The sequence below is a fragment of the Neoarius graeffei genome, chromosome 12 (genome assembly GCF_027579695.1).
Source record: "Neoarius graeffei isolate fNeoGra1 chromosome 12, fNeoGra1.pri, whole genome shotgun sequence".
NCBI classification, from domain to species: Eukaryota; Metazoa; Chordata; class Actinopteri; order Siluriformes; family Ariidae; genus Neoarius; species Neoarius graeffei.
Genome location: NC_083580.1, coordinates 39,731,257 through 39,747,093, shown reverse-complemented (window position 1 = coordinate 39,747,093; position 15,837 = coordinate 39,731,257). Strand labels below are relative to the sequence as shown.

The window sequence follows — 15,837 nt, the reverse complement described above, 5'->3', positions numbered from 1 at the left end:
GCACACTGTTTTCACAGAGACTTTGTGAAGTCTTCTGTCAGGTATGTGATGGTAGACGGGTTTGAGTGCAGAAAGATTTTTTATTAGCAGATGTAATATTTATAAAAGCAAAAACACAAACGAAACCAAAAGCAGAGTCATAAACATGGCTAGAAACAAATGTGACTGTGGTAATGACAATGCTTCACAAAGCCTCTGTCCCCTTATATGCATGTGCTGACTGCATTCAAATCAGTATCAGGTGTTTCCCATAATGACTGGGTCCCAAGCGCACACAACGCAGTCCAAAGAATCCCGGAATGTAAATGCACTTTAAGTCTCGGTGAAGGTTAGGCTGTACAGAGCTGCTGTGTTGAGGCTCATGTTCACTTCACTGGATAAGAATAAGCACCGCGCTGCAGTTGTCAAATGTATATATTTTTTAAATTCTTGCCTTCATGGAAATTAAATGAGCATACCATAAGGTTTTTGACTTCTCCTTTCAACACCGAGTCCCGCTGAAGGTTTTCCCCCCATTTTTTCCCTTCTATGTTAAGAAATTTTTCTCGTTTTTCCCTGGATAAGGAATTGCTTTTGGTAAGTTAAAAAAAAAATGTGATGTCTGTTTTGTTCAAAACGATTTGCATAACCAAAAACACAGCAAAACCTTCCCATACTGATTAATAACAACTAACTCGTCTGAATGAAGTACTATAAGCATGCCCCCTGTCATGGCACCCTAGTTACCATTGCTATGGGGTCACATGATAGTGCAAAGCCTCTATTTCATTAATTGTTAAACAAACAGTTCTCCACAGCATCTAAAAGTACTTTTGCACTATTATCAGTGTAACATGCAGGCTCCATGCTAATTTATGACCCTCTGCAAAGCAGCACTGCTAATGCATTATTACTCTTCTTAAAGATGGCCAAACCACAAACAGTCCTGAATTGCTGAGACTGTTGGCCAAACAGATTCTGGGAAATGTAGCACTGATCTCACATCATTTTCTTGTGACTCTTAAATTTTGTAGCCTATCTGTTCTAAATATTTCCACAAAACTACAAATAATTTCAGTATTAATTAATTACATATATAAACATACATCAGTGTTTCCGCTATGTACAATTGGCTGCGGCGGGCCGCCGCACCTTGATTTTTGCCGCCGCACCTTCAGGAATTTCTGAAGGGGGGCCGTGGCCCGGATAACTTTTTGAAAATTATTTTTGAAAATTATTTAAAAAATAGGCTAAACCAATGTTTTTTTGACGTTGAGCGGACTCGAGCCTGGCATGAACCGCTCCGACGCACTATAATGACACCAATCTATCACCAGCCAATCAGGAGACTTAATCAAACGCATCCCCCGCCCACCAATCTATCACCAGCCAATCAGAAGACTTAATCAAACGCATATCCCGCCCACTTCGTGTCTGCGTCCGAGACGTTGAATTTTCACAGAAGGAGGGAAGAAGTTGACTGAGGTAAGCCTGTGTGATAAATTAATGAGCGAATAAGAGAGGAATTTCAACATATAGGGCTTAAGTTTGTTAACGTTAAATAAGCATTGCTTGTACAGTAACGTTATGTCGTTACAACGTTGACCCACTTTTAACGTGCCGAGTACCGACTGTAGCCGCTAACATGCTAATTAGCTTGCTGTCAAAAGTGCAAAGACCTTAAATTGCTCTGTGCAAATTAGAAAATGGCGCAACTTCCTCTGTAGCCGTCAACTCAACTTGTCTTGAGCTTTGAGCCAATCACAACAGGGCAGCACTGTGGCCTGAGGTAAAACATGATAGTTTTAGTTTGTTTAAATTACAAAAATGAGTACACCCAATGACTGTCTCATATACTCTTCATATACTCCTACTGTTTAAGTAATGCAATAAAACTAATCTTTAAAAGTGGTATTTACTCAAACTGTTTGCATAGAATGAACTTTGGGGTTAACAGCGTAATAGTGTTGCAGTGTTCTGCAAATTTGCAATTTAATATTTCAGATCTTGAGACATAAGTGCTATTTTAAAAAAATAAAAGGTCAGAAATGTTTTCTTTGTTGTCTCTTTAGTTCATTTTATTTCCTCAATAATTTTCCTTGATTGAGAAATCGGTCTGGGCTCTTATGGGTTAATCAGTAGCCTGCATGCTAGTATATGTTCCATTTACAGTCAAACATTTTGATGTACTCCAGGCTCAATTTTGATTAATCAAAAATCTGCATAGTAGTACAGTCTGAAGATGCTCTTGCACATTTGGTGTCAATTGAACAAAAATTATGGGAGGATATAGGTTTAATAAGTTTTATAATTTTTGAAGTGAGTGATGGATTGATAAGTTTAGATGTGTTCAATATTTTCTTATCTTCAGACATAATATTGTAGATATTTCTTTACCTGCTTGATAGTTTTGACCGGGACTCCAATCTTCCTCAGAAGAGTCATTAGTCCTTAAATTAAATTCATTATAGACATGAACTTAAAATCATTGTTTTATTTTATGGCCTCAGTGCCCTGGCTTTTGGCCTTCGTGCCCTCGGCATCAGCAGAGTGTTTGTTTTCCACACTTCGTCGACTGAAATCATACCTCCGATCTACAATGACACAAGAGACTGAATGACTTGATGAACTGCCATATTCACCGTGACATTCTGGAACAAACTAACATGACAGCCATCGCAAAGGAGTTCGTGCAGGCCAATGACCGACGCAGGCAGGCCTTTGGGAAGTTTTAAGGGTAAGTCATTGGTTACTTCTCTTAGCACCGCCGAGTGCACTGCTTCCTCTGTTTTCAATGTTTCTATACTGCATTGCTACTGATACAAGCAAGTTGTTTAAGTTGAGTTAGCCTACTACCGAGGTGCTTTTGTTGTGTACTGTTGGCTGTTTTAGCATTTTATTCTGCGCAGTTATGTGCTGGCATGTTGTGGGCTAAAGTCATGACCGATGGATTAATCTATGTATAGCCTTCTGTGCTGTTGGCTGTTTTTATCCTCGTACTGGGGTGGGACATCTGAGCACAGGTCTTGCCACCGCACCTTCAAACATTTTCTAGGGGAAACACTGTACATAAATATATTTTCCTATTATCTACTAAAATATTCCTTTTATTAAATAACAAAAAAACCTTGTCTTTTTTAATAACCAATGATAATTCTTTATACATTCGTAAAGGTTGGAGTAAGAGCCTATTAACTAAAATAGTCCTTTTATCAAAAATTAAAAACATTAATAACAAGTAAGCGTTTTCTTAATTTACGAACATTTGTGAAAGCTGTCGTCAGCCTTAAACAGAAAACTACTTCCATTTTTCTTCAGCTTTCAGCACCCTGTAAAAAGAAGGCTCCGATTTCTTGTTAAATTTATTTGTACAGTCAATCACACAACAGGCTTTTCCCATCTGAGATTTGTTTTGTGGCATTAGAGAAGAGAAGAAGAAACACATGCACACTTCAAGCACAGTGAAATTCATCCTCTGCATTTAACCCATCTGAAGCAGTGAACACACACACACACACTCAGAGCAGTGGGCAGCCACACCAGAGGCCCCGGGGAGCAGTCAGGGGTTCGGTACCTTGCTCAAGGGCACCTCAGCCCAAGGCCGCCCCACACCGACCTAACTGCATGTCTTTGGATTGGGGGGAAGCCGGAGCACCCGGAGGAAACCCACGCAGACACGGGGAGAACATGCAAACTCCACACAGAAAGGCCCTCGCCGGCCGCTGGGCTCGAACCGTGATAACCACTACACCACCGTGCCGCCCGTGCTGTGTTACTTCTGCTTCAGGTGAAGGCTTTATTCCCTCTTTTGTATGCTATTGCACCATCTGCTGTCTAAACAATGCAATCACAGCTAGGAAAAACTAAGCTGAAACAGCCTGATAATCGCAATTCATTTTTAATTTCAACGATTCAAGTGGTCAAAAATTTGTATTGTGATTTATTGTCACAAGATGCATCGTTACCTGCCTACTATCCACACATACAAAGAGTCCTGAATTGTCAAGATTGCTGGACAAACAGATTCTGGGAAATACAGCGATCTAAGGTAATTTTCTTTTGACTCAATTTTTGTGGTCTACCTGTTCTCAATATTTTTTACAAAACTACAAATAGTTTGAGGATTAAAATTCAACTCTGTTCAGTCTAATATTATGCAGCCACTGTGCATGATAAACAGGTTGGTTAAAAAGCATCCTGGACCCAGCCTGAACACAAACAAACCTTTTGAGGGACCACAGAGTTAAGGGTATTCAATGGTGCTACATTACCATAACAATGAAAATAGTTCTCACTTTGACAGGATGAAGTAAGCACTGAGTGCAGTAAAGCAGTAGTCTGGCTAACGCAACTTCAAAGCTCTGCGAGCATTGGTCTGGCATAGATATTAAGCCCAACCGTTTCCCAAAGTGCGTGGTTGACCTGCCTCCCTGAAATGCCCCAGTTTGCTACTGGTCGAAGCCAGAAAAGGCTGTGACGAAGCTTAAACCAATCACACCACTCTTTCCTCTGACGTATGTGACGCGACGGAAACTGCTTGAGTAACAGGAAGAAGCAGAAGCTGAAGAGAAAGAGGACAATAAATAAATACCTACAGGGCTGCTCTTTGCTCCGTTTTCAATGAGAACTTCCCGTTGAATGCTTTCAATACAGCATCTACTGCTGTGTCAAAGGCTTGCCGCTGCTCCATGTTCGTAATGTTTCTAGTGAATGAAGCACTTCCGGTCGCAGTTCTACTACGTCACTGCCTTGAACACGCCTCTACCCAGGGCTGTTGGAGATGCTCAAAGTTGATTGGCTCCCGATTTTTCGGGAGCTTGGAAGAGCTGGAGATAGCTTGCCTTGCCAGACTAAGTTCGCAACAGCCCCCCGTGTTGCGTCACACTTAGGATGGGCGGACCCAGGCTAGTAAAGCAGGGCCTAGATTAGAAGGGAAATCTCAGGAAACTGAATAATGACAGTTTATGAAAGCATGCAGCTCCACTGAAACACACACAGAACTGCATACTGTGCACATTACTAGAATATTCAATTTGCAGGGAGACAAAAACGAGTGAGCGAGTCTTCTTTCTTGCATGAGAGCAAAGGACAGAGACAGGCGTAGAGACATTGCGGCACCCTTTACATTATCTGCTTCTTTGGTCCATGGACCTGGTGTACTAGACGTTGGCTTTATTTTTCCTGACAGTGGTAGGTAGTCTTGCTTAGACTCTGACTACATAACAGAGGTCTACAAAGAATGCTATATGGTACACTTAAAAGCTTTGAGTGGTTTCTTTCTGCTTCCTTATGCCACCCACCATCATTCCAAAAAAAAAAAAAGGGACTACCTGGAGCTTCAGAGGCCTATATGAAGCTTCCAGATTGAAATGAGCAGGTAGGTAGACCAAGAAGGTGATCTGTCCAATAAAAGCACTTATAAAAGTTGATAAAACTAAAAATAGTCTGGATATGCAGTTGAGGAAAAGCCCCAAGGGAAGGGAGATTGTCAAGTGGTGGACAATCCATATGTTCTTTATCTAACCCACTGAGCAATGTGCTTACCCAGTCCCATGTTTAGAAACCTAAATAACGTGGATAAAGAGAACAAGACAAAGTTGGGTAAAAATACACGGTGAGCTAGTTAGCTCTGTGAGGTCATGACTCTCTCTAACCATCGAAGAAAATTTCTGAACAGCACGCTGTTTTTGTGCCTTTGATAAAATGGCAGCCAGTGGTTGCCCAACCTCTTGGTTATTGGATGTGGTGTTCTCTTCTCAGATAAAATACACAAGTTATACGATTACAGCTATTGATATGGTTAACAGTAAGTTGATTATGTGTTGTGTTAGCAAGAGCTATATATAACAGCCTTGTGTGCTGTCGTGTGTGTGTGGTTTTTTTTTTGGGGGGGGGGGGGGGGGGGGGTTCAAATCTTGTAACAAAACAGATAAGTTCAAGGTGATGCTTGTCAACACAAATCTGCAAGATCCTTTAAATTGTTCATAAAATACTCATCAAATGACAAAAAGGTTTCAATTGAAAACTAAAAACCATTTAACTTTTTTTTTTTAAAACTTCCAACCTCAATCAGACCTGCTCCTTTTCACCTGCTGTCAGTCTCTCTTTCTTCCCTCTAATTGCTTGCTGGTATTAAAACAATTAAACTGGGATAATCCAAAACTCCACATACAAGTACAGTGTTCTCCAGAAAATCTGAAGTAGCTGGCTTAAAAAAAAAAAAGTAGTACGTGGCTCTGGAATTTGTGGTGGCCGTGATGTGATAACACTACGGGGGTCTGGAGGCATGCTCCCCTAGAAAAATTAGAAATTTACATGCCTTCTGGTGCACTCATTTAATAAATTATGAACCATTTCCCTGTAAAATACTGGCAAAATATGTATGAAATTTCCCTCCAGATGTAGGTGTGCTTGGCTTTCTCAGTTACCCTGTGTAGTAGAGCTGTAATAATACGCCTCTCTCACGATACGAATCGTACTTTCTCAACACGATACAATTATTTACGATACGATATTATGCAAAGTGACATGGCACAAAAAGTTGAATGTAAACTTAAATATTTTTATTTAAAATAAGTCTTAAACAATAGTTAACAATAAAAACATCTCAAAATAAACTTCTACCTGAAGTATAATACTGCTTATTATGCTTAACCATAAAACAATCAATCATACAATTACTGACTAGACAATGAGACATTAATGAGTTTCTAACAGAGAGCTGCATTTACTGAAATTCTGAGAAAAACCTAACATGCCAATATGGTATCTGCTCAATAAAACTTAAATGATGCAAAAAAAAAATAATTATAACTGATATCTCAGTGGTGAAATGAACAAAACAAATATAATGATAATATTTTTCGTGAAAACAGAAAGCATTTAAATAACAACCCTTAAATAACAAAACTATGTTATAGCCAGTGTTGGGCACGTTACTTTCAAAAAGTAATTAGTTATAGTTACTTTTCCCAAAAAGTTACTGAGTTAGTAACGGAGTTACTTTGTCATAAAAGTAACTAATTACCAGGGAAAGTATAATTATTCCCTTACATTTTGTCCCCCCCCCCAAAAAAAAAAAAATTTCAATTAGTGTAATCGTTATAAAAGTGAATGTTAAATGTGTTTAATGACTGAAATGGACACTTAACAGGACCAATTAGTAACGTTATCTACACTAGGGGTCGACCGATAATCAGCCTGGCCGATATATCGGGCCGATATTCTGCATTTTTAGGGTTATCGGTATCGGCCATAATTTCCACCGATATGCCGATAACATGCCTTTTTGCAGCCATTTTGTTACTAACGCGACTGTCACTGCACGTCCTTTCCTGCACTCGCCTCTCTGAGTTCAAGAACACTGTCCCACCCACCACAACATCTGATTTGTTTGGCACAAGCGATATAGCCAATCGACACGTGTAGCTAAACGCTGTGAACTGTTTCAAGGCGGCCGTATGGGCACTTGGGCAGAAGCGGCACAAGGGATACAGCCAATCAACATGCGTAGCTAAACGCTGTGAACTGTTTCAAGGCAGCCGTACGGGCACTCCGGCAGAAGCGGCACAAGGGATACAGCTAGGGATGTCCCGATCCGATCACGTGATCGAAAATCGGGCCCGATCACATGGTTTCAGACTCGATCGGAATCGGGCATTGCCTCCCGATCAGAGATCGGATATATATCTATATAATATATTCTCATTTTTAACACATCAATAGCTATGCGTTGGCACAGAGTGAGACCAGACCTCTTGTCTCAACACAGCAACATCAACGCGTGCGGCATGACATCACTTTGTAGCGGAGACGCTATTGGTTATTGGCTGCCTGTTGCCGGCAAAGTTGAACACGGAAGCAGTTCGAAGCGGAAAGCAAAGAATGAGATCTTTTTTTTTTTTTCGTTGGATGACAAAAGAAACGGGCTCAAACCTGAAAGGGTAGAAATGCTTGTTTTCATCAAGAAAAACGTTCATTTCCTTAATTGAAATTACTGTACACCACTGTGAGATGCGTTCTTAAAAGCAAATTACTGGCACTGTGGCACTTTATTTTTTTTTATTTGTTTACATTCCTGCCAGGTATTTTAAGGTTATTTTTTTAATTTGTTATTTATTGTTCAAACTGCCTCACGTAAGTGCTCTGTTTGCTAACGGAGTTGTTGGATGTTAAAATAAGGTGTTAAATAAAAAATGAGGAACATCCTGGATCCGTTTCTTTCCTCGTCTTTATTTTTTATGGATTATAAGAAGTATCGGATCGGGACTCGGTATCGGCAGATACTCAAAATCAATGATCGGTATCGGATCGGAGGGCAAAAAAACCTGATCGGGACATCCCTAGATACAGCTAATCAACACGCGTAGCTAAACGCTGTGAACTGTTTCAAGGCGGCCGTATGGGCTCTCGGGCAGAAACAGATCCCACTTCAAGGTAAGGACACGCTGCTTTTGCCGCAATAAGTCACAAACACACAAGTTGCAAAAGCACAACATCATTATATGTTTACATTCTTCATCTACTACTCGTTAAAATTGTCCATTTGCATCTGTGTAGACAGGCAAACTTAGCTTACGGAAGGAAGCACTTGAATTAGCCTACAACCAACTAGTCTCGCTGAAACTACATGTAATGTTGTCCATAGTAAGCAGTCCCCAGCATAACGTAGGCTGCAATCATTTTTAAATCCCCGTCTGGAAACGTTGTGAATGTGTCAGTAGTTCTACTCGAACAGTAGAATGACAGCCATACAGAGAGGTGGTCAAGGAAAGACAAAATAAAACGTAGTGTTTGTGTTCTGTAGGCTAGCGCAAGCCTACTGGCTATTTGTTATGGTGATGAGTAAACTTCATGACGTGACTCGTGCTCAAAAAGCGCATTGCACTTGTATATGTTAGGTAACTTTATAAAGCGCTATTTGAACATTTAAAACAAGCCAGGTGTGATATGGTGCTAGTAGGCTATGTAATACTGTAGGGAGTTTGTCAGGACGCTTGTTGTGGGCTCAGTAATTAATTGTGTCGTGGATGCACACTTGCTTGGATAAACGGTAATGAACGAAATACATAAATTAAACTCTTGACTTAAATGTTCTTATGCTACTTCACATTGCGCTGTAATGTACTCCACTAGTATTTATAATTCTTGCGCAAGTGATTCTCCTCGCTAGCGCTTCTGATTTGGAAAGCGATATACTCTTAAAGGAGCAGAGCCGCGGCAATTTATACAAAAAACAGAAACCGCCTCAGTGGACAACATGCTTCCTTCACTACAATATAATCCTCCTAAATTGGGAATATTAGGCTCGGGCATTAAAAGTATTAGAATGTAGATGGTTACTTGTTAAGCTGTTACATAATAGGGAGTGATAGCCTACTTTATGTTTGATTTTACTTTTTAAAAAATGCTGCAGGCAGCTCCCTACACTTGATTTGTTATTTAAAAACTACTTGAAGTTGGTAAGTCTTACTTGGTTCTTAGTGTAAAAGAATCCAGAGTGTATTTTCATTTATTTTACACTGAAAATGGTGAGCTGTAATATAGTAGGGAGTGATTTATTTTTTTTAATTGGTGAATATTTATTATTTTATTTCTCATTTTATTCTAACTAATGTTTGACTTTATTGTACAAATGCTGCTGGCATCTCCCTGCACAAAATTTCATGTTCAATTTTACAATTAAACATACATTTCATGGATATGAAGGTCTGTGTCAGTGTGTGCTATGTTTAATTTCATGTGAATTATAATGTTTACATTTATCGGTTGCACATATCGGTTATCGGCATCCCAATTCCATAATAATTGGTATCGGCCCTGAAAAAACATATCGGTCGATCCCTAATCTACACTATATTAATATTTTTGTGGGACAATGTGAGATAAGACATCTATCAAATTTAATATATTTTTGTAGTTATTAAAATTATGTTACTAATTACTGGCCACTGACGAGGACAAATGTTTTGCTCCTTGACATAATGTGCATTGCATGTAGACATTTTTGCCTTTTATTTCAAGTAATGAAAAGTAATGGCTGTATTTCCAATGTGAAAACGCAGTCTTGGGCTGACTGCTCGCCATCACTGTGTCTTCTGATTGAAAGTGTGCGCAGTAGTGCAGTAGGCGGAGCCTACCTACGTATGTTGTCCAAATCTACTCTGATTGGCTTACTGTGCCTTTGTCTTGCGTCTCCCCGCCTCACACTAAAGCAGAGTAAAGAAAGGCTGAACGAGCAGCGTGCCAGATGAAAACAGCTTTAATAAAGTAACGCATAGCATTTTATTGTAAGTAACGGGAACGGCGTTATAACGATGTAAAAAGTAATTAGTTAGATTACTCGTTACTAAAAAAAGTAACGCCGTTAATCCCATCACTGGTTATAGCTAACAGCTGAGTGACACAGTTTGCAAATCGTTTGCTGTTTGGTGCCTGCATCTTCTCGAAAGCCAAAATACTTCCAAACTTGCGATCTGAATTTTGCTGGGGCCTCTTTAATCTTTATCGCTGATTCAGATTCGTTACTATCAGGAGTATCAGCCATTTTGTAAAAAGCGCCAACTGATTTTCTGTAACAGTCGATCTGATTGGATTACGGTAAATGATTTAGCCAGTAAACTGGCGGGAATATGTCTAAACTTCGAACCGAGCCAAAAAAAAAAAGTCACTGTCGTATCGTGCTCCGAACCGCAGAGTTCGGTGCTCCACGGAGTATCGTTACAGCTCTCCTGTGTAGTATGCTGCCTGACTCTGTAACATAACTACACACGCTCTGGTGTGGTCACGTGGTCCGGCTCAGCCAATTAGAGCACAAGTACCGATCAACAAATATGGCATCGCTTCCGGTCTTGCTTGACACGAATCGAAGACAATTTTGTGGTGAAATAATTGGATTTGCAGCAAATTATGGGCAGCAGAGACCATATAAAATCTCTTGAACATTGAAAGACAATTTTTTTTTTCCTGGGATCGAGTAGCCAGCACAGACTGTCTGCGTAGGCGGAGAAAACTGCCGGCGCTTGTGGACACCTCTGCGAGTAATACATTATTAAATTCTATATATTTGATTATTTTCTGGGGCGGCATGGTGGTGTAGTGGTTAGCGCTGTCGCCTCACAGCAAGAAGGTCCGGGTTCAAGCCCCGTGGCCGGCGAGGGCCTTTCTGTGAGGAGTTTGCATGTTCTCCCCGTGTCCGCGTGGGTTTCCTCCGGCTGCTCCGGTTTCCCCCACAGTCCAAAGACATGCAGGTTAGGTTAACTGGTGACTCTAAATTGACCGTAGGTGTGAATGTGAGTGTGAATGGTTGTCTGTGTCTATGTGTCAGCCCTGTGATGACCTGGCGACTTGTCCAGGGTGTACCCCGCCTTTCGCCCGTAGTCAGCTGGAATAGGCTCCAGCTTGCCAGCGACCCTGTAGAACAGGATAAAGCGGCTAGAGATAATGAGATGAGATGATTATTTTCTCACCAGATCAGCCTTTCACAAAACTGCTGGAGCTGAAGAATTTTTGCATATCCATCTAATAAATCAAGAAAAATAAAAAGATTTGCAGCTTCAAAATAGAATTAATTGTGAACACAACCATTACCACACAAGACTGATTTATGTTAAAAATGTCTCCGGTTATCTCGCAGGGTATTTTGTGCCCTAAAATCAGTGATTTTAGGGGCACTAAATATTGAGAGTAACCACAGGTGCCCCTAAAATCACTGAATCATTGAAATTGAAAAGGATCCCTCCACCCCTGCACAGGCGCTCTCAGGTGATCATGTCAGGGCAAAACTGGCCTTTGGTTATTTACTCTTTACATTAATGTTATAGAAAACATATTGCTCTCAATGGTGCATTTTGCCCATGTTCAGGGTGGAAAATAAAAGAGAGAGAGATTCGAGTAAGACAAGCCAAATTGGTGTTTTTAAAAAGAAGGGATCATGGAGAATAAAGAAAAAAATATTTTAAAAATCTGCGCACATTCCCACAAGGTGTTACAGTGCTCTGAAAATGACATCCAAAATGATTTGTCAGACTTGTGAGGTCTTCTGTTCAAACACTGATAGAGTTTCCTTTCTGTTTATTGCTTTTTTTGAGAGTGTTTCGACTTATCTCAATAAGGGAAAAAAAATCAAGAGCCTACGTTGGGTAAAAATATGTCTTCTGAAGGCCTAAACAGAGCACAGCCAAAAACTCCAATAAAATTTTGATCATCTTTGAGGGAGTGCTATGACCATGCAGGATCATCCAGACCCAAAATGACAGTTTTGCTACATACTATTCCTATTTATGTACCAGCATGCAACATTTGAGCCTCCTACATGGTTTAGTTCTTGAGCTATGGGCTTGTGAACTTTGACAAAAAAAAGCATCTGAACAAAATTGACACCCCCCTCCCCCAGTAAAACTGGCTGTAACATGGAAAGTATAGACCCTTTTCAGTCACGTGACCTTCGTAAACGCAACCGGCATTTTGGACATGTAGTGGACTTTGGCTCGAATCGGTCTGAATGCAAGGAAGGCGACAAACATAAAAGAAAAAGGAGCGAGATGCAGAAAACTGTATTTACTAGTTTACTGTAATTATGATCTGGCAGCTATTTACACCGGATCCAGTGTAAATAGCTGCCAGATCATAATTACAGTAAACTAGAATGGAATGTTAACAGCAATGTAATGCCTTTTCTGGCTAATTTTATTCGTCTTACCTCCAACAAAGTGGTCACTACACAAGCGTTGGTATGCCGCTATCCATCTTCTCCGTCGGTCAGCATCTACCGGGATCCGATAAAATGATAACCCTTGCCTTGTTTGTTGATGGTTACTACATCCAGGTGCACAACAATATAGTGGCATGATGGAAGTCTTGCTGAAAATAAACACTTTCTTTGCTGCCGTTCCTCAATGTTGGCTGTGGTAAACTACTGGTAGTACATGTCCAAAATGGCAGCCGCGTTTGTGGTGATGTCACGTGAAAAGGGTCCATACCCGTACATCTTACATTCAAATAAATTTACAGTGTTTCTCCTAGGTAACATGGGTACATCTGGTGATTTTTCAGAATTTTTTGAGACCTAAGTGCGCGGGCCCCGGTTGAATTGACGTGGAATGACCCACAGAGCTTTCGCACCAAGCTGATATAAAATACTTTCCATACACACGGCAATGCTTTGTCATCCGGTCTTCCTGTTTGACTGCAGCTCACCATTTTTCTCGTCTTTGAGTTTGCTGGAAAGCAGTGAAAAGGCTCATCTCCATGTCTGTTGTTATATCCAAAAGCACTACAGGTCTTTGGCATTGTTCTTTTAGATGCAAGTTCTACAAGTTTATCTATAGATGTACTGAATTGGGCTTACAATCACTTGTGTTGGTATACTTGTGCTGGTCATTATCAAACACAAAGCTTGGCTGGATAAACAAATCCGCAGTTACAATGACATCACATGAAAGACTCCTATAGCTCCAGACTCACTACCGTGGAGTTGAGCCCATGCATTCTAACACTAAGCGCTAGCTAGAATTATTTGGTTATCTGTCCAGAAAAATGGCATGTCATCTAACCTTGCTCTATATTGCAGTTGCACTCATTAAGCAGGCTTTCCTTTTCTTTTCTGCTGGCTTTTAGCTGGCAGGAGAGCGGAGTCCTTAATTAAGCAGTCTTACTTGCAAAAGCATTAACACAAAGCCACTGCTATCCCTATGAGGTAAAACACTGTGTTAGGATTGCTGACCTCTCATACATCGTGAATTGAAGCAGACAGTGTCCAAGCTTGTTTCTGACATATTATCAGGAGCACAGTGTGCATCTACTCTAACACAACATGAATGCTGTGGGTGTTAATGAACTTTAAAGTTAGTAACTAACAGTACATGATCACGTTCTCGTTTACTGACACAAACTGCTGGATTAAATGTGATGTAGCTTCCAAATCTTCATACTGAAGTCAGTCAGTAACCTATATTCACACAGTAAATTATTAATCGGCAGCATATGTTGTGGTTGTTTAGATTAGATTCACTTTATTCATCCCACATCGGGGAAATTCATGTGTTACAGTAGCAAGAAAATGTCAAACAGATAACAAATAAAACTGAAATAAAAATTAGACAAACAAAGGATTAAATACAGAGGGCTATTTGCATTATCTACCATGAAAAAGTATAGAAAAATTGCCTTATTGAGAGGCTCGGAAAAATTGCACATTACAGGTAGACTCTGTATACACACACACACACGAGTGATTCCACGCTTATGGGTACTGAAATGGGGACATGAACTTATTTTTAAAAATTCACCTAAAACCATTTCTTTTTTTACCATCAGGTCACAAAATATGTAATCTTTAATGAATGATATGTTAAAAGATAACTTTAATTTTCTGAGATGTAATAAAAATATATTTATATGCCAAAGTCAGAACGTAACAGAAGTGTTGTGGACATATATATTCTCAATTTTAACAATGTAGAATTACTTTTTGAAACATAGGAAAGTGATGTTTTAGCAAATATAATTAATAAACATGTATCGTAGAATAAACATACACATTCTTTCAATAAGATTAACATGGTATATAGCTAGATTGTAATTCATTTGTAACAGACGCAAGATGGACAATCGTAACAGAAGTAATGTAACAGACATCATTTTGGAACTCATAGGCTTGACTTTGGCATATAAATACGTTTTTATTACATCTCAGAAAATTAAAGTTATCTTTTAACATATCATTCATTAAAGATTACATGTTTTGTGACCTGATGGTAAAAAAAGAAATGGTTTTAGGTGAATTTTTAAAAATAAGTTCATGTCCCCATTTCAGTACCCATAAGCGTGGAATCACTCATATACACACACACACACACACACACACACACACACACACACATATATACATACATACACACACACACACACACACAGGGCCGCTGACAGTTTTGGCTGGGCCCGGGACAAAATGCTCTGAATGGGCCCCCCGGGCCAACCCACACACACACCCACCTCTCTTATAGGCTTGAAAAAAAAGCCCAAAACCAGCAACCTCACACACATTGTGATCCTGTGAAGTAATCCCCAATTTCACTAAATCTTTCCCTTCTGTACTGTAACGGAATAAGTGGTTACTGTTATTTTGTATCCTTTAACCGAACGCCATTAAATGTATTCCGTTATGCCCCAAGCCTGCATGCGACAGCCCTCGCAATGCCTTCCTAAACTCGTGGATAGTCTACTATAATCACGCGATTGGGGTGCTCTTGAAGGAGCAGCGATGGACGGGGTATTTCGGGCAGGGCTGGGGGCGAACATAGTATACTGTGCGTGCGTACTGTCCAGTGTGAAAAGCAGAGAACAACACACCGCTCGAGAAACGGTGGGATATGATTGCGGGCTAATGTGAATATTCTTAGCTTCAATCAGATATCTGAAACACAAATGTTATTAAGCCGTTGTGGTTATGAAATGATTCAATGCCCTGTGCGTTTGATATGGTGTTCAGTGTGACTTGCTCTCCCCTCGTTTGTAACATGAATTGCGTGCCGCGCGTGCCTTGGTTGGGGTTACTTTACGGGGCTGGAAAAAGTTGGCTGTGTCTTACCTGGCTCAGCTGCCCCACTGCCTTTGCTAGTACCTGCTGCATCATCCGAATCTTTTTTAAAATATTTATGCACTGAGCCCCTGAGTCTCTTGATTTCTTCCTCTCTTTTTCTCTTTTCTTTGCTCCTGACTTGTGCATGTTGGCAAATGGCACGCACGCTGATTGTCGAAGCGCTATGATCGAATGATGTCGTTTTTCTCCCCTTAATCAAAGAGTCAGACCAAACCATTTTTGCATTAGGGGTGGTAGGGGGTTCTTGACACCTTTTT

The 15,837-nt window shown here is 40.2% G+C and overlaps 1 protein-coding gene across 7 annotated transcripts in view; it reads right to left on the bottom strand.

Moving 5' to 3' along the window:
* The window catches only part of clint1b (clathrin interactor 1b), a 132,077-nt gene that overhangs the window by 95,322 nt on the left and 20,918 nt on the right, over window positions 1-15,837 (bottom strand). The window contains exon 1 of one of the 7 annotated variants that reach the window (XM_060935882.1): window positions 11,448-11,499. The exons of the other annotated variants lie outside the window; for them this stretch is intronic. The gene's annotated coding sequence lies outside the window, so the exon portion shown is untranslated. Of the gene's footprint in view, window positions 1-11,447; window positions 11,500-15,837 lie in introns of those variants that run through there. 7 annotated transcript variants of the gene reach the window in all.